The following is a 25522-nucleotide window of genomic DNA, read 5'->3' as shown; positions in this document are numbered from 1 at the left end:
CCTAGATTCAATTCTCAGAATATGCAACCATAATTACAGTAAGTCATTTGAACTAAAAAACACCAAGGTTACTTACCGGTAGCTGATTTTTACGGAACCCATGACAGCACACCTGCGAGGGGTTCCGCCCAGTCAGGACAGAAACCTTACTGAAAATAAAAGGGCGGTACCTCTCCGTCACTTCATTTGGCCCCGTTATGATCCGGTGGTAGGATCACCAAACTGACCTGATAGGTAAACCTGAATATTAGGACGAGCTCTGGGGATGTGGAAACTATACTGACCGCAACCCTAATCCTATATCCAAACACACTAAAGGCAGCCGTGGAGCGTTACCTAAAAACCTAGACGCCTCGTCACAGCCTGAGGAACTAACTACCCCCTAGAGAGAAAGCAAGCCTCACTTGCCTCAGAGAAATAACCCCAAGGTTTTAGACAGCCCCCCACAAATAATAACGGTGAGTTAAGGGGAAAATACAAACGTAGTAATGAAAAACAGGTTTAAGCGAATGAGGCCCGCTAACACCAAATAGACTGAAGATAGCAAGGAATCTGTGCGGTCAGTACCAAAACTATCAAAAACATCCATGCAGAAAATACAAGAACCCCCACACCGACTCACGATGTGAGGGGCGCACTCTGCACCCCAGAACTTCCAGCAAGCAAAAAATCACATATAAGCAAGCTGGACTGAAGTAATCATATATTGAGACACATTTTCAAGAGAAATATGAGCAAACAAGAACTAGCAAGACTTAGCTTCTCCAGATGGAGACAGGTCACAAGGAAGTCCAGAGAGATCAGAACCAGTACTGAATACAACGACAGCAGGCAACAAACAAAGGTCCAGGTGGAGTTAAATAGGAACCATCATAGCAGGAAATGAGGCAGCTGAGCCCAGCTCCAGACCCGCAGTATTGCTAAAGGCCACCAGAGGGAGCCCAGAAGGAATTCACAACAGTACCCCCCCCCTTGAAGAGGGGTCACCGAACCCTCACCAGAGCCACCAGGCTGATCAGGACGAGCCGAATGAAAGGTACGAACCAAATCGGCCACATGGACATCAGAGGCAACAACCCAGGAATTATCCTCCTGACCAAAGCCCTTCCATTTAACTAAGTACTGAAGCTTCCGTCTCGAAACACGAGAATCCAAGATCTTCTCCACCACATACTCTAATTCTCCCTCGACCAAGAACGGAGCAGGAGGGTCAACAGAAGGAACCACAGGCACCACATATCTCCGCAACAATGACCTATGGAACACATTGTGAATAGCAAATGATGCTGGGAGGTCCAAACGAAACGACACAGGGTTGAGGATTTCCAAAATCTTATAAGGACCGATGAAACGAGGCTTGAACTTAGGAGAGGAAACCTTCATCGGAACATAACGAGAAGACAACCATACCAAATCCCCCACACGAAGTCGGGGCCCCATACAGCGACGGCGGTTAGCAAAGCGCTGAGCCTTCTCTTGTGACAACGTCAAATTGTCCACCACGTGGTTCCAAATCTGTTGCAACCTATCCACCACAGAATCCACCCCAGGACAGTCAGAAGGCTCAACCTGACCTGAGGAAAAACGAGGATGAAAACCAGAATTGCAATAAAAAGGCGAAACCAAAGTAGCAGAACTAGCCCGATTATTGAGGGCAAACTCAGCCAATGGCAAAAAAGTCACCCAATCATCCTGATCCGCAGAAACAAAACATCTCAGATAAGTCTCCAAGGTCTGATTAGTTCGTTCGGTTTGGCCATTCATCTGAGGATGGAAGGCCGATGAAAAAGATAATTCAATGCCCGTCTTAGCACAAAAGGACCGCCAAAATCTGGACACAAACTGGGATCCTCTATCAGACACAATATTCTCAGGAATACCATGCAAACGAACCACATTCTGAAAAAACAGTGGAACCAAATCGGAGGAGGAAGGCATCTTAGGCAAGGGAACCAAATGGACCATTTTAGAAAAACGATCATAAACCACCCAGATAACAGACATCTTCTGAGAAACCGGAAGATCCGAAATAAAATCCATGGAAATATGCGTCCAGGGCCTCTTCGGGACAGGCAAAGGCAAAAGCAATCCGCTGGCACGAGAACAGCAAGGCTTGGCCCGAGCACAAATCCCACAGGCCTGCACAAAGGAACGCACATCCCGCGACAAGGAAGGCCACCAAAAGGACCTAGCCACCAAATCTGTGGTACCAAAAATCCCAGGATGACCCGCCAACACCGAAGAATGAACCTTGGAAATGACTCTACTGGTCCATCTATCCGGGACAAACAGTCTCTCCGGTGGACAACGGTCAGGTCTATTGGCCTGAAATTCCTACAATACCCGTCGTAAATCAAGGGAGATGGCAGACAAAATCACCCCCTCTCTGAGGACACCAGCCGGTTCAGAAACTCCAGGAGAGTCAGGCACAAAGCTCCTAGAAAGAGCATTAGCCTTCACGTTCTTTGAACCCGGAAGGTATGAAACCACGAAATCGAAACGGGAGAAAAACAGCGACCATCGAGCCTGTCTAGGATTTAGCCGTTTAGCAGACTTGAGATAAGTCAAATTCTTGTGATCCGTCAAGACCACCACACGATGTTTGGCTCCCTCAAGCCAATGTCGCCACTCCTCAAATGCCCATTTCATTGCCAACAACTCCCGATTACCAACATCATAATTCCGCTCGGCAGGCGAAAACTTTCTTGAAAAGAAAGCACATGGCCTCATAACAGAGCCATCAGAGCTTCTCTGTGACAAGACAGCCCCAGCTCCAATCTCAGAAGCATCAACCTCTACCTGGAAGGGCAGAGAGACATCCGGCTGACGCAAGACAGGAGCTGAAGAGAACCAACGTTTGAGCTCCTGAAAGGCCTCCACGGCCGCAGGAGACCAATTTGTAACATCAGAACCCTTCTTGGTCAAATCCGTCAAAGGCTTAACCACACTGGAAAAATTAGTGATGAATCGACGGTAAAAATTAGCAAAACCCAAGAACTTCTGAAGACTCTTTACCGATGTAGGTTTAGTCCAGTCATAAATAGCCTGGACCTTGACTGGATCCATCTCAATGGTAGAAGGAGAAAAAATAAAGCCCAAAAAGGAAACCTTCTGGACTCCGAAGAGACATTTAGAGCCCTTCACAAACAAGGCATTGGCTCGCAGGACCTGAAACACCATCCTGACCTGCTTCACATGAGATTCCCAATCATCAGAAAAGACCAAAATATCATCCAGGTACACAATCATAAACCTATCCAGATATTCTCGGAAGATGTCGTGCATGAAGGACTGGAACACAGAAGGGGCATTAGAAAGCCCAAACGGCATCACCAAGTACTCAAAATGGCCTTCGGGCGTATTGAATGCTGTTTTCCATTCATCGCCCTGCTTTATACGCACAAGATTATACGCTCCACGAAGATCTATCTTGGTGAACCAACTGGCCCCCCTAATCCGAGCAAACAGATCGGACAACAGTGGCAAAGGATACTGGAATTTGACCGTGATGTTATTTAGAAGGCGATAATCTATACAGGGTCTCAGAGAACCATCCTTCTTGGCCACAAAAAAGAACCCCGCACCCAAAGACTCCTTGATATAACTCCGCATAGCGGCATGTTCTGGTACAGACAAATTAAAAAGTCGTCCCTTAGGGAACTTACTACCAGGAATCAAATTTATGGCGCAATCACAATCCCTATGAGGAGGTAGGGCACTGGACTTGGGCTCATCAAATACATCCTGGTAATCTGACAAAAATTCAGGGACTTCAGAAGGAGTAGAAGAAGCAATTGACACCAAAGGAGCATCGCCATGAATCCCCTGGCAACCCCAACTTGACACAGACATTGCTTTCCAATCCAGGACTGGATTATGCGCCTGCAGCCATGGCAGACCTAACACGACAACATCATGCAAATTATGTAACACAAGAAAGCGAATCACCTCCTGATGTGCAGGAGTCATGCACATGGTCACTTGAGCCCAGTACTGAGGTTTATTCTTGGCCAATGGCGTGGCATCAATTCCCTTTAGTGGAATAGGGAATTGCAAAGATTCCAAGATAAAACCACAGCGCCTGGCAAAAGACAAATCCATCAAATTCAGGGCAGCACCTGAATCCACAAAAGCCATAACTGAGTGGGATGACAGAGAGCAAATCAAAGTAACAGACAAAATGAATTTAGGCTGTACAGTACCAATGGTGACAGACTTCGCGAAGTTTTTTATGCGCTTAGAACAATCTGAGATAACATGAGCAGAATCACCACAGTAAAAGCACAACCCATTCTGACGTCTGTGATTTTGCCGTTCAATTCTGGTCAGAATCCTGTCACATTGTATAGACTCAGGCTTCTGCTCAGAAAATATCGCCAGATGGTGCACTGGTTTGCGCTCCCGCAAGCGCCGATCAATCTGAATGGCCAAAGACATTGACTCATTCAGACCCGCAGGCGTGGGGAACCCCACCATAACATCTTTAATGGCTTCAGAAAGACCCTTTCTGAAAATCGCTGCCAGGGCACACTCATTCCATTGAGTGAGCACAGACCATTTCCTAAACTTCTGACAGAAAACCTCTGCTTCATCCTGACCCTGGGAGAGAGCCAGCAAAACCTTTTCTGCTTGGTCTACTAGATTAGGTTCCTCATAAAGCACTCCAAGCGCCAGAAAAAACGCATCCACATTTTGCAATGCAGGATCTCCCGGCGCCAGAGAGAATGCCCAATCTTGAGGGTCACCACGCAACAAAGAAATAATAATTTTAACTTGCTGAACCGGATCACCAGGGGAACGAGGTCTCAGAGAAAGGAATAATTTGCAATTATTTTTAAAGTTCAAAAACCTAGATCTGTCTCCGGAGAACAGCTCAGGAATAGGTATCTTAGGCTCTGACATAAGACTGCGGACTACATCATCCTGAATGCCTTGCACCCTAGCAGTGAGATGATCCACACTAGAAGACAGACTCTGAAGGTCCATAGCTGCAGCTGAATTCTGAACCACCCAGAGATTAAGGGGAGGAGAGAGGCTAGAGACACTGCAGAGGGGGAAAAAAAAAAAAAAATGAACTCAGGATTTCTTTTATCCCTCTTTTGCGATGCATTAACTCTTTATTGGCCTGCTGTACTGTTATGATCCGGTGGTAGGATCACCAAACTGACCTGATAGGTAAACCTGAATATTAGGACGAGCTCTGGGGATGTGGAAACTATACTGACCGCAACCCTAATCCTATCCAAACACACTAAAGGCAGCCGTGGAGCGTTACCTAAAAACCTAGATGCCTCGTCACAGCCTGAGGAACTAACTACCTCCTAGAGAGAAAGCAAGCCTCACTTGCCTCAGAGAAATGACCCCAAAGTTTAGACAGCCCCCCACAAATAATAACGGTGAGTTAAGGGGAAAATACAAACGTAGTAATGAAAAATAGGTTTAAGCAAATGAGGCCCGCTAACACCAAATAGACTGAAGATAGCAAGGGATCTGTGCGGTCAGTACAAAAACTATCGAAAAAAACATCCATGCAGAAAATACAAAACCCCCACACCGACTCACGATGTGAGGGGCGCACTCTGCACCCCAGAACTTCCAGCAAGCGAAAAATCACATATAAGCAAGCTGGACTGAAGTAATCATATATTGAGACACATTTTCAAGAGAAATATGAGCAAACAAGAACTAGCAAGACTTAGCTTCTCCAGATGGAGACAGGTCACAAGGAAGTCCAGAGAGATCAGAACCAGTACTGAATACAACGACAGCAGGCAACAAACAAAGGTCCAGGTGGAGTTAAACAGGAACCAGCATAGCAGGAAATGAGGCAGCTGAGCCCAGCTCCAGACCTGCAGTATTGCTAAAGGCCACCAGAGGGAGCCCAGACGGAATTCACAACAGCCCCCCTGGTTAGTACACATGGCAAAACCATCACCACATCATATCAACTAAAAACACCCAAAACTATAGTGCACACCGAAGGGGTGATAAAGGCGGGGAATATACGGGTGATGTCATGGGTTTCCGGAAAAAACGGCTGCCGGTAAGTAACATTGGTGTTTTCTCTTCCGCCATGACAGCACACATGAAAGACTTTCGTAGAATGAAACACCTTAGGGAGGGACCACCACTTGCAGCACCCTTCTACCAAAGGTTAGGTCAGCAGAAAAGGATAGATCTAGCCAGCAGTGTTTGAAAAAAGTTGAGGGTGAGGACCAGGTAGCGGCCTTGCAAATTTGATCAATCGATACCTTAGCCTTTTCTGCCCAGGAGGTAGCCACGGCTCTGGTGGAGTGAGCCTTGATGCCTTCAGGAACCAGAGTGCCACTAGCAGAGTAGAATAAACTAATGGCCTCTCTGATCCATCTGGCAATGGTACTTTTAGCTACCCCCACACTCTTCTGCTGCCCTGAAAGGCTGGTCTTTCCTCCACTGACTGCTCATGGACATGTATTTTTACATGGACCTCCTTACGTCTAACATATGGAACTTCTGTTCCCCATGATTCCTAGGATTATTACAGAATGATGGTAAAGTTATCTCCTGGCTCCTATGGAATTTAAGGACTACCTTGGGGAGATTAGCCGGATCTGGTCTTAGAACTATTCTGTCTTCGAAAATTTGAGTATATGGAGGGCACATAGACAGGGCCTGTAAATCACCTACCCAATGGACCGATGTTAAGGCTAGCAGCAGCACTGTTTTAAGAGTGAGTAACTTTGGTGACAACTGCTGCAAAGGCTTAAAGGGGTCTCTGGTTAAGGCCTCTAAGACAAGATTCAGATCCCAAGGAGGGATTTTCAGGATAATCACCGGCCTAGACCTACTAAAAGATTTTATGAACCGTGAAAACACACCTATTTGATGCTAGGTTGCAGTTCTGTAGGGCTCCCAAGGCTGAAACTTGAACCTTAATGGTGCTAGTTGCTCACCCAAGTTGCAACCCTCCCTGCAGAAATTCTAGCATGGGTCCCACTGGAGCTACATCCCTTAACAGTTCACCTAGGAAGTCTGGAAACTTCTTCCATGTTATACCGTAGATTCTAGAGGTTATAGGTAGGGTTGAGCGAAACGGATCGTTCATTTTCATAAGTCGCCGACTTTTGGCAAAGTCGGCGTCTCATGAAACCCGACCCGATCCCTGAGTGGGGTCGGCCATGCGGTACGCGATCTTGGCGCCAAAGTCGCGTTTCGTATGACGCGTTTAGCGCCATTTTTTCAGCCAATGAAGGAGTGTGGGCAGAGTGATGACATAGGGGTTAGGGGCGTGCCCGCCTATGATCATTTTAGCGCTTGTACGCAGCAGGGATTTGCAATGTGTAAAACGAAATTTTCGGGGCTGGGAGAGAGAGAGAGAGAGAGAGAGAGAGAGAGAGAGAGAGAGAGAGAGAGAGAGAGAGAGAGATCCCCATTGACGTGCATAGGGTTTCGTGTTCCGGACGATCCTCGACTTTTCAAAAAGTCGGGTTTCGCAAAACATGACCCGACCCTAAAAAGGTCAAGGTCGCTCAACCCTAGTTATAGGTTTTCTACTTTTCATAGGGTGGAGACTAACCCTGGTGAGATTCCTTGGCGACTCCGAAGTGCCCTTTCAAATTCCAAGCTGCAAGATAGAAGCCCTTCACCTGACAGTGGCTCACTGGCCCCTGGGTAAGTAGGTCCGGAACCTCTGGTAGAATCCAAGGATCTGTTATTGACATCTGCCTCAGAAGGGAGAATTATTTTCGCTTGATCCTCTCTGATCTTCAGGACTACTGTCGGATTCATTACCATTGGGGGAACTCATAGTCCAGAGAGAACCTCCAGGGTATTAGCGAGGCATCTACTGAAAAGCGATGTTCCCTTGGATTTAGGGAGCAGAACTTCCTGACTTTTCTGTTGTGTGTTGTGGCAAACAAGTCTATTTCTGGTTTTCCCCAGGCTTATACTATTTGTTGGAAAACTTGGGGGTTTAAGGACCATTCCCCCTGTCTCAAGACCCTGTAACTCAGGAAGTCTGCTTGTATATTTTCGATGCCCCTTATGTGTAGTGCCATGAGAGATGACAGGTGTTGTTCTGCAAACTGAAATAGAAGATCTGATACCTCCATGAGGCCCCGGGATCTCGTCCCCCTGGTGATTAATATAAGCCACACTGCTCAATTGTCCATCATGACCCGATTATGGCAGCCCCGAAGCAAGGGCAGAAAATGTCTCAAGGCTTTTTGCACTGCCTATAGTTCTTTCTCGTTTGAACTGTGATTCCTTTCTAGCAAAGACCCAAGTTCCTTGTACTGAGTGGGATCTCAGGTGTGCTACCCAACCTATACCACTTGCATCGGTCATGATAAAGTCCGAGACTGGTTTCTGCCACCGGACCCCCAATGTCAGATGCTACTACACAGTCCACCAGATTAGGGAATCTCTTACACCCAAGGAAAGATATAGATTTCCTTCTAAATGTCCTTTTAATAACTTCTGCGCTGACAGAACTTCCCACTACAGCTTTCTCAGGGGAAATTGTGCCAACCCAACAGCCGCTATGCATGATGTTATTGAGCCTAGTAGGGACATTGCTTTCCTTAAGAGTCATTGCTGGCTGTTGTATTGCAGTACGAGCCAGGTTCCTTATCTTGACTACCTTGTTCTCTGGCAGGAGGCAAAGCTGTCGCTCGGAGTCCAGTATTAACCCTAGGAAGGATTGTACTTTTACTGGCACTAATCTGCACTGGGGGTATTTATTATCCATCCCAACTCTGTTAGGGTTGACATTACTTCTGTTACGCAGTGGGTCTCTGACCTCCCTACCACAAAGAAGTCGTCCAGGTACGAGACAATCACTACGTCCCGGGATCGAAGGTATGACATACCACCACTTTGGTGAAGACCCTGGGAGCTGTAGACGGGACAAATGGAAGGGCTGTATATTGGTAATGTTTGATAAGACTTTGGACATAGAGCGTTACCCTCAAGTACTTTCGATACTCCAGATGTAATGGGATACGGTAATATGCATCTTTTAAGTCTATTACTGCCATAAAGCAGTGTAGGAATAGGATTTTTGTGGTCGTGTTGATAGAGTCCATCTTGAAGGATCAATTCTCTAACGACTGATTTAGCTTCTTCAGGTTGACTATGGTTCTCCAGGAACCATACAGTTTTTGTATCAAAAAGAGGGGGGGTAAAATTCCCTTTCCTCCTCCTGAATCGGGACTTCCTGTAGACCATGTTTCTGAACAAGTCCCAAGACCTTTGTCTCCAGAGCCGATTTGTTCCTGCTGGGACTTTTTTTGGGGTGTAACAATGAAATTTTGCCTGGGTGGACGGATTAATTTAATCTTTAAGGCTATGTGCACCCGTTCAGGTTTTTTCGCAATAAAAACTCATTAAAAATGCATACATTATGCATCCTATCATTTAGAATGCATTCTGCATGTTTTGTGCACATGGTGCGTTTTTTTCCATGAAAAAAAACGCATTGCGGTAAAAAAAGCAGCATGTTCATTAATTTTGCGGATTTTCCACGTTTTTCCCGCAATTCTATGCACTTGAAAAAAAACGCACAAATAACGCGTCAAAAACGCATGAAAAAAACGCGAAAAAAAACGCATGCGGTTTTCTGGTAGAAATGTCCGTTTTTTTATAGGAAAGTTTCTGCAAGAAATCCTGACGTGTGCACATACCCTAAACCGTCTTTGATTATATTTAAAACCCACGTGCTGGGGGTGATGTTTACCCAGGCTGGGAGGAAGAGAGAGAGCCTCCCCCCCCCAACCTCTGATGTAATGTCATTGGGGGGTTTTTTTTATGACGTAGAGGGCCTTTTGAACATGTAGACCGACCCTCTTATCTTTAAAGTCCCAATTTCTCCTATCTCCTGGGGGGGGCGACCTCTTAAATCTTCTCCGAAAGAAAGGCTTTTTGGGTTCTCTAGAAAAACTGGGAAAGCTTTTCTTTTTGTCCCCTGCTTGTTCTAAGATTTCTTCTAATCTTTTACCAAAAAGGAATTGACCGTCACACGGGATGGAATACAGTTTATGTTTGGCCGGTAAATCCCCCGGACATCCTTTGAGCCACAGGGCTCTTCTTGTCGCATTGGACAAGCCCGCTGCTCTGGCTGTTAATCTTGCAGAATCTGCCGAGGAATCTGACAAAAAAACTGCTGCTCCATGTACTAAGGTCAAATTCACTAGGATATCGTCTCTCGGTACTTTATCCCTCAGCTGATCCTCTATCTGCTGTAGCCAGACCATGAGAGCACGGGCATGTCCCAGCTATTGCTGGTTTTAATCCCCCTGCCAATACTTCCCAGATGTGTCTCAAAAAGCTATCTGCTTTTTTTTATCAAGCGGGACCTTTAGTGCGCCTGAGTCTTCTAATGGAAGGGACGATTTTTTTTTTTAAGATCTGGCCACGGCGCCATGAATTTTAGGGATTTTATCCCAAGTTTCAGAGTCTTTCTCCTCAAAGGAATACCTCCTCTTTGATGAAAAAGGTAAAGTGGTCGACCTCTCAGGTTTTTTCCACTCCTATCAATCAATGCCTTTATTTTTGCATTGACCGGTAACGTGCGTTTTCTTTTCTCCTCCAAACCCCCAAACATAACATCTTCTAATGACCAATGTGGTATTTTTTCCTCCTTTAGGCCCATTGCAGCCCTGACTGCTTTAACCAATCTCTCTACATCTTCAGTTGGGAAATCTGGTCGACCCCCCCTGTCACTGCCCAAGGAGGATTCTGAGGACTGGGGAGAGGAGGAGGTGGTAGAGGGAGACAGGGATCTTACCCGACCTTCCTGTCCAAGAGAGGACTCCGAATCCATAGGCACCTTACGGCTTCTTTTTCTCTTTTTTTTAAGGGCTATTTTTAAGGAGTCTTTTATTTCCACCTGTATTATGGCCATAAGGCTAGTGGCGAAATTAGGGGTTTCTTCTTGTATGGTCTTATTGATGCAGTTAGGGCAGACATCCTTCTGCCACTGAACTGCAAGCGGTTCTTTGTTTTACCGCTAGACTTCCTCAACCCCTAGCTCACTCACCACCGCTGTCAATCAAGGGTACCGGTTTCGAACGCTGAGGCCCAGAGGACCCGCGGACGCCGCTTCCGGCACCCGAGGACCAGCGCACAGGTCCTGCCTGTTCTTCCACGCCAGGACGAGAGTGGGTAAGTAGGACAAAATCTTCTGCAGTGTTCAGCACGAGGGTCCCTGTCAGGACAGGAAACCCAAGTGAAGAAACGGAGAGGTACTGCCCTTTTATTTTCAGTAGGGTTCCTGTCCTGACTGAGCGGATCCCTTCTCCAAGGTTTACAGTCATGGGGGAATGGAAAAAAAATGTTTTTTTTTAATGTTGTTAGCCGGTAGAAAAAAAAAAAAGATATAGAGTGCTCTCAGTGGGAGAAACAAAATAGGAATCTTGTGGGTGTAATACCTTTTAATGGCTAACAAAATAAAGTGAATGATGTTACAAAGCAAGCGTTCATCATCCTGATATGACATGATATTTGAGGAAACCCAATTATATACAGTATAGAGCACAGGCAAGGTATGATACATGGACATTTACATAGACAAAAACTGAGCTTAAAGAGAATCCTTAATTACGTAAGATTAGACAAGTGGTGTGAAAGTTTTATGGACCACATATGCATGTGAGATCAAAGGGCGGGTGGTGCCTTGTTTTTGAGGAAATTGCTCAGATTTAGTAGTGGGCCATAAATCCTCCTGACAGGGCCATAAATTCTCCTGACAAATTGAGTCCTCTGTGAACAGAATCAAAGATGGTGATGAATTTGTATTCCCAGACCCTGAGATGTGTCTGTAATTTGAAATTGCCTTTCAAAATGACAACTTTCCTATTGTCTATGTTGTGTCCTGGACCACAAATGTTTGTCCACAGGTAAATGGATTTTTTTGTCTGTAATTGTATGGCAATGAGACCTCATCCTTGCTCTCAGCCTCTGACAGAGGGGGAATACTATTTTTGAGGCACAGTGAAAAGCTCAGAAGAAGCACCATATTGTAGTTCAGATTTTGCTGGAATGAATTTATCTAAGGGTGCAGTAAACATATTGACACCACATGTGCCTCACATAATTTTATACCAGTGAGCGGAAAAGAGCGAATAAATTTCATTTTTACCACTAAAATGTTGTTTAGCCCCCAATTTTTTATTTTTATAAGGGCTAATAAGCCTTTTTTTTTTTTTACAATAAACTGAGGTCCATTTTTTTCCTGTGTGCGCCAGTACCCTACATGTAATCAGGAAATATTTTTCAGGCACAGTGCAAAGCTCTGAAGGGAAGGAGCGCCATACTATAGTGCAGATTTTAGGCTATGTGCACACGTTCAGGATTTTCTGCAGAATTTTCCTGAACAAAACTAGACTTTTTCTGCAGGAAATCCGCATGCATTTTTTGCGTGTTTTTTTTTCAGAGCTTCCCAATGCATTAAATAGTAGAGAAAACACAAGAAATCCGCAAAATTAATGAACATGCTGCGTTTTTTACCGCAATGCATTTTTTTCGCTGAAAAAAGCGCACCATGTGCACAAAAATTGCAGAATGCATTAAAAAATGATGGGATGCTTAATGTTAGCATTTTTGTTAGAGGTTTTCCCGCGGAAAACGGGTGAAAAAACGCGAAAAATCCTGAACGTGTGCACATAGCCTTACTGTTATGGTTTGTGGTTGCCATGACCACTGGAAGAGTCCCTCAAGTTGCAAGAACAGCAGAGTCCCCCCCCATAAGTGACCCCATTTTACAAACTACACCTCAACAAATTCATCTAGTGGTGCAGTGATCATATTAACACCACAGGTATGTCACAGAATTTTATATTATTTGGCAGTGAAGAAAAAATAATTACATTTTCACCACCAAAATTTTGTTTTAGCACAAGATTTTACATTTACATAGGATAAATGGATAAAAATGGCACCATAATGTGTCCAACAATTTCTACTGAACGTGGCAATACCACATATATAGCTATACAGTACTGCTTAGCCATACGGAAAGACTGCCTCCTGGAGCACATATTTTCCTTGAATAATTTGCGGACTCCATATAGAGAGCCCCTAAGTGCTAGAAGAGCAGAATCCCTCCCTCAAGTGCCCCCATTTTGGAAATTATTCCCCTTTGGGAACTTATCTACTGGTGTAGTGACTAGGGTTGAGCGACTTTTACTTCTTCAGGATCGAGTCGGGTTTCGCGAAACCCGACTTTGTCAAAAGTCGGGTCGTATGAAATCTGCCGATTATTTCGAAAAGTCGGGGATCCGACCGAAACACGAAACCCAATGCAAGTCAACGGACAATCAAAGTCGGCAGTGAGTGGAGGACAGGAAAACACCAACAAAGCCCATTTTAATGCCAAAAACATCAATTATTGTTACTTAAGCTTGCCAATCTTAATTTACCTTATAATAATAGTTAGCCATTGAAAATTTGGGGGTCATTTGGCAACAGTTGTGGGGGGAGTAGGGCTGGCTCAAGTTTTTCGTGGGCCCAGGAAACACGGACTACGTCACGGCGGTGGAGCAGGGAGAGGTATTTCAACTTTGCAAGTGCTGCGATCATGAGCAAGCGGGGGGGCACACTCGTTCGCATTGCCACTGGCACAGGGCCCCTCAAAGTACGGAGTTGTGATTGACGGCGGGGGCGCCTCCCACCGGCAGAGCCACTTTTGCGTACTCTGAGGGGCCCTGTGCCAGTGACGTCGCCAATGAGTATGCCGCCCCCACCTGTTGAAGGAACCTGCACTTTCATCTGCACCTTCCTCTTTGTCCCCATGTAAGGTGGTATAGTATGTGGGAAGGGGAACCTGAGTTTCAGCAGGGTCAGATTCAGGCTGTGTAGAGTGCAAGGGGAATGTAGTGGTCTGTGTCAATGTACCAGCAGACTCATCTAGCAGTGGCTGGGCAATGGGCAGGAATGAGGAGGAAACACGGATATAGGCCCAAAATAAAAAAAAGTAGGCTAAAAGCTGTTAAAAATTGGTAACAGGAGTAAACAGGCGGCATTGGTTTGTTCAGTGGAGGAGAACAACAATCAGCGGCAGACACCGTTAGTAGGCCCAACCAAACAAGTAGGCCAAATGCAGTTTCATATTCTAAATATAGGCCGAAAGCCTGAAGATTGAAGCTCAGCTTTGTGTAGTAGAGGAAAACAAGAGGCAGCAGCAGACAACGTTACTAGGCCCAAACCAAGAACTAGGCCAAATGTAGTTTCATATTGTTGTTACAGGCCGAAAGCCTGAAGCTTCAAGCTCAGCTTTGTTTAGTAGAGGAAAACAAGAGGCGGCAGCAGACAATGTTACTAGGCCCAACCCAACAAGTAGGCCAAATGCAGTTTAATATAAAAAATATTTAAACGAAAGCCTGAAGATTGAAGCGCAATAAAAATAAACCAGGAGAACACCAAGGAGCGGCAGACACCGTTAGTAGGCCCCAATCCAACAAGTAGGCCAAATGCAGTTTAATATTTGAAACGGGACAACAGTTGAAGTTCAGCTTTGTTCAGTGAAGGAAAAAAAAGAAGCAGCGGCAGACACCGTTATTACGCCCAAATAATAAAGACAGTGGTAGTAGGCGCAAAGTATTAAATGGAGGCCAGGGCCCCTGTATATTTTAACTATCATCTATCATTTCAAATAATTCGTATTGGCAGTGCCATTTAAGGTTTTAACTGCACAGACTACACAGTGGTGGAGCTGGGAGAGGTAGTATTGCAAGTGGTAGAGCACTGTTCAAGCTGGGGGGGGAACACTCTCTCGTGGGCGGCGGTACTGGCACAGGGCCCCTCATATTACGACGGTGTAATATGAGTTGTGGTTCAGTGTCCCCCCCAAAAAAAATGAGGAAGTCTGGTGGAAGAGGCCGTGGGCGGGGGTTGCCAGCTGGTACTGATGGTGCTGCATCTCGTGGTAGTGGCAAAAGCACAGTAGCACCTAAGGCTGGAGGTGTTCAGTCTGCGTCATCGTCTGGCTACACAAGGCCTCGAAGGCTCCCTTACCTGGGAGTAGGAAAACAGCTTTTAAAGCCGGAGAAGCAGGAAAAAGTGTTGTCTTTCCTTGCTGACTCACCCTCTAGCTTTTTTGCCTCCTCTTCCCAAAGTTCTAAATGTAAGAGCAGCCAGTCGTCAGTGGATGCTCCCGGTCAGGAAAAAGACGTTTCCTTGTGTCCTTCTCCCAAACCAAAAGTGAAGGATGCAGCAGGCGACACTACAGGTTACTCCATGGAGCTCTTTACACATACCGTGCCTGGGTTAGAAAGGGAAATTGTACACTGCCAATTACAAGAAGAATCGGACATGGAGTGCACTGATGCACAGCCACAGCTAGATTGTGATGCTGTTCCATTGACTCTGATCACTACATTGCCCTCGCAGTTTACTGAGCCAGAATGTGACCCTGATGAGACTATGGTGCCCTGTCCCGAATGCTATAGCACCTTACACGGTGACACTTAGGAAGGTGCACATGACATTGAGGAGGAGTTGATAGATGACCCAGCTGTTGACCCAGATTGGCAGCCATTGGGGGAAGAGGATGCCGCTGCCACTAGCTCAGAAGCGGAGGAGGATGATCCGCAGCAGCCATCTACATTGCAACAGCTGTCATCTGGCAGGCCCGTATCAGGCCAAAAATGTTTGCGAAAAACAGTTTTAGGAGAATGTGGCCATTCGGTGAAAGTAGTACAGCGCACAATGCCTGAAAAGGTTTTCGATAGTAGGAAGAGTGTAGTGTAGCAATTTTTTAACCAAGATCAGAATGATCAGTCAAAAGTTATCTGTAAGAAATGCTCAAAGACCTTTAGCAGAGAGAAGAATCTTCAAAATGTAAATACAACGTGCATGCTTAGACATTTAACCAGCATGCACTTGCAAGCCTGGACTGACTACCAAACGTCCCGTACCGTTGGTGCACCAGCTCGGAGTGAAGGTAGTCAGCAATGCTACATTGCTTCCCTCACTGTAAGCCCACCGGTTGGGACACCACCAGCAGCAAATGTGGAGGTATCGTCGTAAGGCCACAGCAGTCAGGGAATCACAAGGTTATTGGTAGGAAAGACTGTATGTAGGCCAACAACAAGAATACCATAACAAACTCTCTCTCAATCTGCCATGTCCACCACCACCACCACCGCTAGTTCCACCATATGCAGCTCCCCAGTCCAGCTCACCCTACAAGAGACTCTCGTTAGGAAAAGAAAGTACTCATCCTCTCATCCGCGTACACAGGATTTGAACGCCCACATTGCTATACTAATCTAATTACAGATGATGCTCTACCGTTTGGTTGAATGTGAAGCTTTCAAAGACCTTATGGCCCACGCAGTACCACGCTATGATCTACCCAGTCGACACTTCTTTGCGAGAAAAGCCATCCCAGCCCTCCACCAGCATGTCAAAGACTGCATTGTCCATGCCTTGAGGCAATCAGTCAGTGGAAAGGTGCACCTCACAACAGATGCATGGACCAGTAGGCATGGCCGGGGACGTTACGTGTCCATCATGGCGCACTGGGTTAATGTGTAGGATGCAGGGTCCACAGGGGGCAGCCATAGTGGGACAGTTCAGCCTATCCCACAGTCTAAGGAAACAGTTGGTATAAGGCGTTCGCCACTCCTCCTCCTCCTCCAGAAGCGAAAGCTCATGCACAGAGCGCAGTCGCCCTACCACTCCATCCGCAGCTGCCAGTGTTGCACACACCCCGTTATCGAACAGGGGACGTTATCGTCCCATTATCGAACAGCTAGAGGTAAGCGTCAGCAGGCTGTGTTTCAAATGAAGTGTTTGGGCGACAACAGACACACCGCGGAAGTACTGGTGGAGTACTTGCAGCAACAAAGTCAGTCATGGCTGGGCAGTGTACATCTTGAGGCAGGCAAGGTATTCAGTGAAAACGGAAGGAATTTTATGGCTGCCATAGCCCTTTCAGAACTGAAACACATACCTTGCCTGGCTCACACCTTGAACCTGGTGGTGCAGGGCTTCCTCAAAAATTATCTAAAGTTACCAGCCCTGCTCCTGAAGGTGCGAAGACTTTGCTCGCACATCCGCCAGATGCCCATACACTCCAGCCGTATGCTGAACCATCAGCGATAGCTGAATCTTCCCCAGCACCGCCTAATAATCGACGTTGCAACAAGGTGGAACTCCACACTGCACATGATTCAGAGGCTGTGCGAACAGAGGCGTGCTGTTATTAATTTGTGGGAGGATACACGGGCAGGCACTTGGATGGCAGACATGGAGTTGTCTGGTGTGCAGTGGTCGACGCCATCATAAGCATTAACATCCCACTTATGCGTCTGCTGATGAAAAGTTTGAGGCACATTAAGGAGCAGGCGTCTGCAGCCGAGGAGGAGGGAAGCCTTGATGACAGTCAGCCATTGTCTGCTCAGGGAACTGTCCAGGACGAATTGGCGGACGAAGAGGATGAGGATGATGGGGATGAATATGTATGGGAGGAGGATGATTCTCAGGTGTCAATAGAAAATGGTGGCATTGCAAGGTCTGGTACAGGTTTATTGCGGGACACTTGTGATGTTGATTTGCAAGAAAGTGGTCCTCAACCCAGCAGAAACAGATAATTGACACCTGGAACATTGGCCCACATGGCTGAGTATGCCTTGCATAAAAAATGCTAAAAAGGGACCCCCGCATTGTTAAAATGATGACCGATGACGACAACTGGTTGGCCTGCATCCTGGATACAAGATATAAAGGAAAACTTCAAAATATCATGCCACATGAGAACCTAGGTCAAATATTGGCTACCAAACAAGCAACTCTTGTAGACTGTTTGGTTCAGGCATTCCCAGCACACAGCGCCGGTGATGGTTCTCACACGAGCTGCAGGGGGCAACATGGCAGAGGTGCTAGAGGTGCAGAAATCCGAAGTGGAGTTGGACAGAGGGGTTTTATGACAAGGTTGTGGAATGATTTCGCAATGACCGCTGACACAACAGGGACAGCTGCATCGATTCAAAGTGACAGGAGACAGCATTTGTCCAGTATGGTTACAAACTACTTTTCCACCCTTATCGATGTTGTCCCTCACAGGTCATTCCCCTTTGATTACTGGGCATCTAAACTAGACACCTGGCCTGAATTGCCAGAATATGGATTACAGGACCTCGATTGCCCTGCTGTCAGTGTGCTTTCAGAAAGAGTGTTCAGTGCTGCTGGTTCAATACTGACCGAAAAAAGGACACGTCTGGCTACCAAAAATGTTGATTAGCTAACCTTCATTTAAATTAACCAATCATGGATTTCACATTCTTTTGCCTCACCTTCCCCTGCTGACACGTAGCTTGCCTGAAAGATGACTTGCTTTTGGGGGGAGAAACAGAACCCCAACTCTGGCCCTGTGGTATAACACAACACTATGAACGTGGCAGAAAGTGGCTGGAATTATTATAAAGAAAAAAAAAGGTACTGCAATAACACGCTCCCTAGTCCCTACAATGATCTCAGGACAAGTATGGCAGCAATAAAAAGGACTTCAGAACAAAAAAGTGTGGACAAATAAACAAGACAGGTAACTGCGCAGAAAGGAGCAACAGGATTTTTGCTTTCAAAAAAGCAGTTCGTTTGCACAGCACTGTGCACACAGCTATGCAGCTGATGCACTAAAATACGACCTCCACTGTCCCTGGACAAAAAGGTGGTGTTGGACAGTGGAAATCGCTACAGCACAAGCGGTTTGGGGGTTAATCTTCCCTCCCTAACTATATCCCTTCTTCTGATGAAGCTGCAGCAACCTCTCCCTATGCTAAGATCGGCAGAAGTAAGATGGCGGTCAGCGTGCACGCCCCTTTATAGCCCCTGTGACGCCGCAGAAAGCAAGCCAATCACTGCCATGCCCTTTTTTAAGATGGTGGGGACAGAGACCTATGTCATCACGCTGCCCACACTCTGCGTCCTCCTTCATTGGATGAAAAACGGCGGTAACAGCGTCATACGAAACGCGACTTTGGCGCTCTGATTGCCGACCGAATGGCCGATCCCACACTAGGATCGGTTCGGGTTTCATGAAACCCGACTTTGCCTAAAAGTCGGCGATTTATGAAAATGACCGATCCGTTTCGCTCAACGCTAGTAGTGGCGATTTAGACTCCATGAATGTTTACCAGAAACAAGCAGCAATGAATGTTGCCAAGTGAAAATTGCAAACTGCCATTGCAGTGACCAGTACGCTGTAGTGACCAATACCTTATAATGACCAGTACATTATGCCCAGCTCATGTGTCACGACTCAGCCGATGTGTGACTCGGGACCAGGGACTCGTTCCCTGTTTTAACGACTAAGGGGCGCACTACCTCGCCATATTACCCAGGATATTTCTGAAGATGAAGATTTCGGGGCTGCCAATCTTGCTATATATATATATATATATATATATACAGTTAGGTCCATATATATTTGGACAGAGGCAACATTTTTCTTATTTTGGTTATAGACATTACCACAATTAATTTTAAACAAAACAATTCAAATGAAGTTGAAGTTCAGACTTTCAGCTTTCATTTGAGGGTATCCACAATAAAATTGGATGAAGGGTTTAGGAGTTTCAGCTCCTTAACATGTGCCACCCTGTTTTTAAAGGGACCAAAAGTAATTGGACAATTGACTCCAAGGCTATTTCATGGACAGGTGTGGGCAATCTCTTCGTTACGTCATTCTCAATTAAGCAGATAAAAGGCCTGGATTTGATTTGAAGTGTGGTGCTTGCATTTGTAAGGTTTTGCTGTGAAGTAAACATGCGGTCAAAGGAGCTCTCCATGCAGGTGAAACAAGCCATCCTTAAGCTGCCAAAACAGAAAAAACCCATCGGATAAATTGCTACAATATTAGGAGTGGCAAAATCTACAATTTGGTACATCCTGAGAAAGAAAGCAAGCACTGGTGAATTCATCAATGCAAAAAGATCTGGGCGCCCACGGAAGACAACAGTGGTGGATGATCGCAGAATAAGCTCCATGGTGAAGAGAAACCCCTACACAACAGCCAACCAAGTGAACAATACTCTCCAGAAGGTCGGCGTATCAATATCCAAATCTACCATAAAGAGAAGACTGCATGAAAGTAAATACAGAGGGTTCACTGCACGGTGCAAGCCACTCATAAGCATCAAGAATAAAAAGGCTAGACTGGACGGTGCTAAAAAAACATCTAAAAAAGCCAGCACAGTTCTGGAAGAACACTCTTTGGACAGATGAATCCAAGATCAACCTCTACCAGAATGATGGAAAGAGAAAAGTATGGCGAAGGCTTGGTACAGCTCATGATCCAAAGCATACCACATCATCTGTAAAACACGGCGGAGGCGGTGTGATGGCTTGGGCATGCATGGCTGCCAGTGGCACTGGGTCACTAGTGTTTATTGATGATGTGACACAGGACAGAAGCAGCCGAATGAATTCTGAGGTATTCAGACCCACACTGTGTGATCAGATCCAGCCAAATGAAGCAAAACTGATTGGTCGTCGTTTCATACTACAGATGGACAATGACCCAAAACATAAAGCCAAAGCAACTCGGGAGTTTATTAAAGCAAAGAAGTGGAATATTCTTGAATGGCCAAGTCAGTCACCTCATCTCAACCCAATTGAGCATGCATTTTACTTGTTAAAGACTAAACTTCAGACAGAAAGGCCCACAAACAAACAGCATCTGAAAACCACAGCAGTGAAGGCCTGGCAGAGCATCAAAAAGGAGGAAACTCAGCATCTGGTGATGTCCATGAGTTCAAGACTTTAGGCAGTCATTGGTAACAAAGGGTTTTCAACCAAGTACTAAAAATTAACATTTTATTTAAAATTATTGAATCTGTCCAATTACTTTTGGTCCCTTTAAAAACAGGGTGGTACATGTTAAGGATCTGAAACTCCTAAACCCTTCATCCAATTTTAATGTGGACACCCTCAAATGAAAGCTGAAAGTCTGAACTTCAACTGCATCTGAACTGTTTTGTTTAAAATTAATTGTGGTAATGTCTATAACCAAAATTAGAAAAATGTTGTCTCTGTCCAAATATATATGGGCATATATATATATATATATATATATATATATATATATATATATATATATATATATATATATATATATATATATATATATATATATATATATATATATATATATCTTATCTCCTGAATCAGCCCTCTGTCTGTTCTCTTCCCCCAGCCAGGGAAGAGGGACTCTACTGTGCACCACAGTACACTAGCCCAACAAATAAAGCATCACAAACTAGGGTAAACTGAAATGCCAAGCATACAACTATTCACTCACATATAACAGAGGAATACACCAGAGTGTGAAGAACGGGGGAATAACCAAAGTAAGAGGAGGGAAGGGATTTATCACACTCACAAAACAAGTATCAGCACAGATAACTCCTCCAAAACTCTTTCTCATATGAACACCTCTCCACCAAGCCATGCAGCAAAAACTAGCTCTGATATTGAGTTTGAATCAGGACCCAGATTATAAAGGGGATGGGAGTTGCTAACCAAGCTCAGCTGAAAGCTCATACACCCAAAGTTTCCAACATGGCCGATAAACCCGTTCTGTCCAAATAAATAAACACCATTAAAAAAGAAGGATAAGTGCTTCTTTTCAGCGCAGGAGTAGGAGCAATCAGACGCTGCTGTCTTCTGGCTCTTCTCTGCTGCGGTAATCCCGTGACATCATGCTTCTGGAGACATGCGGGCTTTCATCGCTTCAGAAATGTCAAACATGTGGACGCTATATGTGGTTTAGATACACTGTGGAGCACTGACGGGAAGGGGGCATTTAGAATTGGGAGCACAGAATTTGTTGAATTTCTTTTGAGGGGTCAGGAGACATTTCGCTTTTGGAGACTTGGTGCTACCAGTAACATGGAAGCCCCTATATTTCCATTGACAGATGATGGATCTGAGTGGGTACTTTTTACATAACGTTCGGGATCACATTTATCCTTCAGTCTACGCTGAGTACTTACATCAGGGTTTCTATATAAATGTTTCAGTGACGTGACTCAGATAAATCCACCGAGATATCCATTCAACTATAAGGAGGCAGAAAAGATACTCAACTCCGTATGGCCTCTGTGCAGCGGTGTCCTTTTCATAAGTGCCGAAAATTGTGGCCGATGCCATTTTTATGCAATCCTAAAAAGATGGACACCACCGGATCAAAGGTCAGACGGCGTCCACAGTTCGACAGTTCCTCCATCTGCCTCATTATAAGGAATCTCCTAAAGGGATTCACCATTTTATTCTTCAGGTCGGTGAGATTAAGGCAATACCAGATTTATATTTTTTTATGTTTGGCTGCTGTCACACACTGAAAAAAATTTTTATTGCAAAAATCGTAGTTACCGATAACGGTATTTCTCTGATCCCATGATGGCACCACGGAGAGAGGGGTCCGCCCCCAGGGACAGGAAACCTACAGGTGAAAAAGGGCGTACCTCTCTCCCACATCAGTTGGTTTACAGAGCCTTTATACAGAACTTCAGCTGCAACTCAACATTTGCACAAATTAAAAACTTAACCAATTTAACTTAACAGAGGCACCGTGACTAAGCTAATGACTAATACATTATAGTGCGCACACCTGTGTGAAAAGGGAGGGAATATACGGGTGCCATCATGGGATCAGAGAAATACCGTTATAGGTAAGTAACTACGATTTTCTCTATCCCCCATGATGGCACCACGGAGAGATTTGCATAGATTGTAACTCTTAGGGAGGGACCACTGCCTCTAGAACCCTTCGCCCAAAGGTGAGATCTGAGGAGGTCAAGTCTAAGCGGTAATGTTTGAAAAATGTAGATTGGGAAGACCAAGTGGCAGCTCTACATATCTGTTGTATTGATGCGCCAGCTCTCTCCGCCCAGGATGATGCCACTGCTCTGGTTGAATGGGCTATTATATTCTCCGGAATGGTTGCCCCACAGGATGAGTAGGATAGAGTGATGGCGTCTCTTATCCACCTCGCTAACGTGGCTTTTGATGCTTTCTGTCCCTTCCGTGGACCTGGAAGCAGACAAACAGAGCCCTATCCTTCCTGCACTCCCTAGTGGCTGACAGATATTGGACCAGACACCTTTTTACATCTAGGGTATGCAATGTTGTTTCCCCCTCATTTTTGGGGCTGGGACAAAAGGAGGGCAAAGAGATCTCTTGGGTTCTATGAAATTGTGACGACATTTTAGGGAGTTAAGCCGGGTCAGTCTTAAGAATGACTATCTTTGAGAATCTGAGTAAAGGGTGGGCATGCAGACAGCGCTTGTATATCGCTAACGCAACGGGCCAAGGTTAAGGCTACCAGGAGTGTGGTTTTTAGAGATACAATTTTTAAAGGAGTGTCTGCCAAGGGCTCGAAGGGAGGTTTGGTTAGAGCATTTAGAACAAGGTTTAGATCCCAGGGAGGAGAAGTATGGAGGGGAATAGGCCTGGACCTACTTGAAGCTCTAATGAACCTCATGATCCAGCGATTTCTGGCTAGATCATGGTTGTACAAAGCCCCCAAGGCTGCTACTTGAACCTTTAGAGTATTTGTAGCTAGACCTTTTTCTAGTCCCTTCTGCAGGAACTCAAGGATTTTCTGTATTGGGATTTCCCTTGTTGGGTCTGCGCTGGATACTGACAAATTTTTTCCACACTTTCCCATATATTTTGGTGGTTACAAGTTTCCTACTCTGTAATAGAGTGGATACTAGATTTGGGGAGAAACCCTTATCGCTTAGTAGTTTCCTTTCAAAAGCCAAGCTGTCATGTGTAGGCTCTTTACATTGGGGTGGAAAACTGGTCCCTGGGATAACAGGTTCGGAGTGTCTGGTAGGACCCAAGGGCTTGATATGGACATCTTTCTTAGCCACGAAAACCATATTCTGCGGGGCCAGAATGGAGCTATTATTATCACTGTTGCTCCGTCCTCCCGAATCTTCCTCAGCACTAAGGGAATGAGGGATATCGGAGGGAACGCGTAAGCGAGATAGTTCCAGGGAATTATGAAGGCGTGTAGCGCTACTGGGCCCCCCCGGGGATCGATTGAGCAGAATGTGTCTACTTTCTGGTTTTGACTGTTCGCAAACAGGTCTATTTCTGGATGTCCCCAACGTTTTATGATCTGGTTGAACACTGTTTGTTTTAGCTCCCACTCCCCTTGTTTTAAGCATGTCCTGCTCAAGAAATCTGCAGTTCGGTTTTCTGAACCTTTTATGTGGAGAGCTGTCAGGGATTTTAGATTGTGTTCTGCTCTGTGGAATATGGATTGGGTTACCCCCATTAATGCTCGAGACCTGGTGCCCCCTTGGTGGTTTAGGTATGCTACCACTACCTGGTTGTCTGAAAAGATTTTTACGTGATGGGAGCAAATGAGATTTAGAAAGTGCGTTAGGGCCAGTTTTACCGCTAACAGTTCTTTCATGTTTTAAGAGGCTAGCTGTTGATTTTGGCTCCAATTCCCCTGTGCCACTTGATCGTCTATGTGGCCTCCCCACCCCCAGGGGCTTGCATCCGTCGTTAGGATTTTTTCCGTCGGTAGTGCCCAAGGAACCCCTTTGGTTAAATTCACTGGGTCTGCCCACCATAGTAGGGAGTGTATTGTGTTTGACGAGATACTTAATCGCCCGTCTAAATTTCCGTGCAGAGACATGCTTGAATCTAATGTTTCCCAGTGCAGGTCCCGGGTGTGACATTGTGCCCACTGTACTGCCGGGATACAGGCGGTCATAGATCCCAGCAGGGACATCGCTTTTCTTAGAGTAGTGACCGGGGATGTTGTCATCTGTAACACTATCTGTGTCATTTTTTGGATCTTCCCCTGTGGAAGATAGCATTTCTGCGTGGTCAAGTCTAGGACTATCACTAAGTACTCCTGTACCTGGGTTGGCACTATTCTGGATTTGGATATGTTCAGTAGCCAACCTAGACTCGTTAGTGAAGCCATGACCATCTCCAACTGTTGTTTGCAATGTTGGGATGAGGTTCCTACCACCAAGAGATCATCCAGATAGGGAACAATTAGGACATTCTGTTCCCGTATGTGGGCCATTACCTCTGACATTATTTTTGTGAACACCCGTGGTGCAATGGCTAACCCGAAGGGGAGAGCCCTGAACTGGTAGTGTTTCACTTCCCCCTGGATAGTCACTGCCAGTCTGAGGTATTTTTGATGGTTGTTGTGGATAGGCACATGGTAATACGCGTCTAGTAAACCTACCTTAATTGTGATTTTTTATTGTCGGGGGGCGCTTGCTGAATATGAAGCCTTTGTTCTTATTTCTTCTGTCCTCCCAACCATCTTTGTTCCCTTTTGGGGGTTTTCTCAGCAGGAACTTTCTGCTCTGAAAAGGACGCCTGTAAGACTGATTGGGGAACCCGGGAAAAGATTTATTCTTATCCCCGGCTTTGTCCAGGATGTCATCCAATGTTGACCCAAATAAGAACTCGCCTTCACATGGTATTGAGCATAATTTGGTTTTTGTTTGCAAATCCCCTGGCCAGCATTCTAGCCACAGGGCACGTCTTGCGGCGTTTG

The 25522-nt window shown here is 45.6% G+C and overlaps 1 protein-coding gene across 1 annotated transcript in view; it reads right to left on the bottom strand.

Moving 5' to 3' along the window:
• The window catches only part of PGAP1 (post-GPI attachment to proteins inositol deacylase 1), a 1745445-nt gene that overhangs the window by 1274553 nt on the left and 445370 nt on the right, over window positions 1–25522 (bottom strand). The gene's annotated exons all lie outside the window — the stretch shown is intronic.

Source organism: Ranitomeya variabilis, chromosome 7 (genome assembly GCF_051348905.1).
Source record: "Ranitomeya variabilis isolate aRanVar5 chromosome 7, aRanVar5.hap1, whole genome shotgun sequence".
Classification (NCBI taxonomy): Eukaryota; Metazoa; Chordata; class Amphibia; order Anura; family Dendrobatidae; genus Ranitomeya; species Ranitomeya variabilis.
The sequence above is the reverse complement of the archived record's forward strand: the minus strand, read 5'-3'. Positions and strand labels throughout refer to the sequence as shown.